We start from the raw sequence: 3441 nt of genomic DNA, 5'->3' as shown, positions 1-3441 counted from the left end.
AAATATTACAATAAAACTTTACTTGTGAATTTTACTGCAAATTAGATCATTGGTGTAAATGCTGGCTCTCACTGCCGGGGTTTCATTCATTCATTCATTGCCCGACGCCATGTATCCCAAACGGGGTGGCCAAGGGCTTAGAGTTAATTGTTTTACTGGGAGGGGCACTAATCCTCCACCAACCCCACTTGACATGTAGGGATGCCAACAGCATCTGGTGTTCCCAGGCGGTCACCCATCCAAGTACTAACCAGACCCAACGTTGCTTAACTTCGCTGATCGGACGGGAAGCGGTGTACTCAACGTGGTACTGCCAGGGTTAATTGCAGTTATTGTATAATGCAGATAAGCCATGTCCATGGTATTCATATGACTGTATGTATGTACAGTTATATGAAAGCCATGTCCAAAGTATTCATATGACTGTATGTATGTACAGTTATATGAATGCCATGTCCATGGTATTCATATGACTGTATGTATGTACAGTTATATGAATACAACAGAGTTATTTGAGAGGTGCATATGGAGTCACATGGAGAGACTGACGAATGAGGATGTGAAGAAGCGTTGTGGTGTGGATGTGAATGTGATAGGAAGCGTTAGGAGAAACACAGTGAGGTGGTTTGGCCATGTGGAGAGGATGGAGGGTGAGACTCTGACGAGGAGAGTGTATGTGAGTGAGGTGGAGGGGGGGAGAGGGAGGGGGAGGCAAGGATGAAATGGAAGGATGGAGTGGAGAGGTGTATGAGAGAGGGGGGATGTGAGCTGGGAGCAGGGCAGTGAAATGGCGGAGGCCAGGGCGACATGGAGGTGATTTGTTTGTGTCCACCCCTTACAGGATTAAGGCTTTTGGCAATAGATAGATATTTATCATTCTGTCACTTTAAGACTTTGAAACAGAGGTCATCCCAGGTTATCAGGAAATTAAGGCTGGGTACAATACATATCCACTTGCTTTATATAAAGCAACGGATGAGAAGCAGTGCACTCGACATGATATGGCCATTTTATGTAATGCCACCTACTTCTTCCTTCACCTTCATATTTTTTTTCTCTGTCTGTCCTCCTTTCTTCCAATTTCTCCCACCCTTCCTGTATTTTTTGCTCTACACTCAGTGACAAGTATAATGGTTTCCTGTAACCCATGCAACCTTTTACATTGCTGGGTGGTAACCATATACCTTAAAAACAAGGTGAAGTGGAGCCTACAATGATGCCCCTTTTAACATGGTGGAAAGACGCAAATGCAGCATCCATTTAGTAACCAAATTTTCCCACTTCCTTGCACCTCACTGTGGCAAGGTGCTGTCCACCACAAAGGAACACCAGTTCACTGCACAGGACAGCCCTGAGGGACAGTTGCTTTGCATGTGGTTGATGGGTTTGCTTGGCCAGACAGACCTGGGTTACTCAAGAGCAACTCAAAACAATGGAGTGTAAGAATTTGGGTATAGTATGAATTATAAGCTGAAGACAAATTACAGTACTGGTATCCACTGTTGTTTTAAAGTCTGAATCAGTTGGAAGTGATCAAACAGACACTTCATCAGGCAAATAATGATTTCGCTTGCATCATTTTCAGGGCACCTCACAAGAAAACATCGTCGCCATCCTCCAAGGCCCTTCACAAGAAACTCAGTCCCAGTATAAAGGTGGGTATTTTATTATGTAGTGTGGTTGAAGATATTGGTTGATTTTATATTTATACTTCGTCATCTTTATCTTCATCACCTAATCCCAGTTTCCTGTGAGATAAGGATAGATCCATCCATCCACCATTCAATCCTATGTCGCCCCATGAGGAGTATAGGAACCCGGGGCTAGGCAAGTTGGTCCTGACATTTAAGATAGGAGTGAATAAGGATAGATATATTTAATAAAACTAAACTTGAAATATACTTTATAAACACTGCCTAGGGAAATAGACAATACAGGACAGTTAAATCCATTGGCTTATCTGTCACGTCTGAAAATCTTTGCTTTGCCTCACTAACATTTCTCTCTGCTTGTAACCTCGTGCTACTTTTTTTAACCCCTTAATGCCTAATCGCATCAATTGATGCGATGAAAGTTTTATGCCAAACTGCATAATCGCATCAGTTGAGCAGGGCCTGTGAAAAACTGTGGAGTGCTTGCTCTGCCCAGATTATGACATACTGTAGGAAAATAAGTTACCTTACCTCCTGGTTCTCACTGTCACCTTTGAAGTAGTCCCCTTGGGCATGTTTACAGTGGTCCCAGTGTTTTTTCCACGAGTCCATGCATCCCTGGTAGGCTTCAGATGCAATGGTCTCGAGCACCTCCTGCAATTCTGTCTGGATCTCCTCAGTCGAGTCAAATCGACACCCTTTCAGTCGTAATTTCACCTTAGGAAACAGGAAAAAGTCGTAGGGGGCAAGGTCAGGCGAATAGGGTAGGTGGGGAATGACTACCGTGTTAGTGGAAACCAGGAACTGCCGGACAACAACTGATGTGTGGGCAGGGGCGTTGTCATGATGCAAGACCCAGTCCTTGTTCTTCCACTGTTCTGGACGTTTACGGCGGATGTTCTTCCTCAGACGCTGCAAAACTTCACAGTAAAACTCTCCACTGACAGATTGACCAGGTGGGATGAATTCCTTGTGAATAATCCCTTGGACATCAAAGAAAACGATCAACATCGACTTGACATTGCTGTGGTACTGGTCTGCCATTGCAAAACCACCAAACCACCTACACACCATGCTACAATAGTAAACGTAGCTCAACAACGCATCCGCCCACAGGCACACCCGGGGCCACACTGATGCACAAGGGGTGCTGCTGACTCCTCCTAGTGGCAAAAGGCAAAACTTCAAACGGTTGGCTCCTTCTTTTCAAATTACTAGAACTTTTGGGTAGCACCTCATGTGTGTGTGTGTGTGTGTGTATCTATCTATCTATCTTTGCCAGACGCCTCAATCCCGTTTGGGGTGGCCACAAACAAATCGCCTCCAAGTCGCCCTGTCCTCCGCCATTTCACTCCCCTGCTCCCAACTCACACCCCCCTCTCTCATATACCTCTCCACCCCATCCCTCCATCTCATCCTCGGCCTCCCCCTCCCTCTTCCCCCCTCCACCTCACTCACATACACTCTCTTCGTCAGTCTGTCACCCTCCATCCTCTCCACATGGCCAAACCACCTTAGTGTGTTCCTCCTAACTCTTCCTATCACATCCACATCCACACCACAACGCTCCTTTATATCCTCATTTGTCAGCCTGTCTCTCCATGTGACTCCACAGGCTCCTCTTAAATAACTCATTTCCACTGCTCTCACTCTTGACTTGTGTCCTTCCAACAACGTCCAAGCTTCACTTCCGTACGTTAGAGTTGGTATCACAATACTGTCATGTAGTAACTTTTTCACTTCCATGCTCACTTCCCTGTTTCTTATCACTGCTTTCAAGGAACCTGCA

At 45.4% G+C, this 3441-nt stretch overlaps 1 pseudogene; it reads right to left on the bottom strand.

Moving 5' to 3' along the window:
* Positions 1–202: 202 nt before the first annotated feature.
* LOC145402431 (5S ribosomal RNA) lies at positions 203–321 on the bottom strand (annotated as a pseudogene).
* Positions 322–3441: the final 3120 nt, after the last annotated feature.

This window comes from Coenobita brevimanus, chromosome 57 (assembly GCF_032717465.1).
Source record: "Coenobita brevimanus isolate Jiangsu-jjx chromosome 57, ASM3271746v2, whole genome shotgun sequence".
NCBI lineage: Eukaryota > Metazoa > Arthropoda > Malacostraca > Decapoda > Coenobitidae > Coenobita > Coenobita brevimanus.
This window is presented reverse-complemented; position numbering and strand designations above follow the sequence as displayed.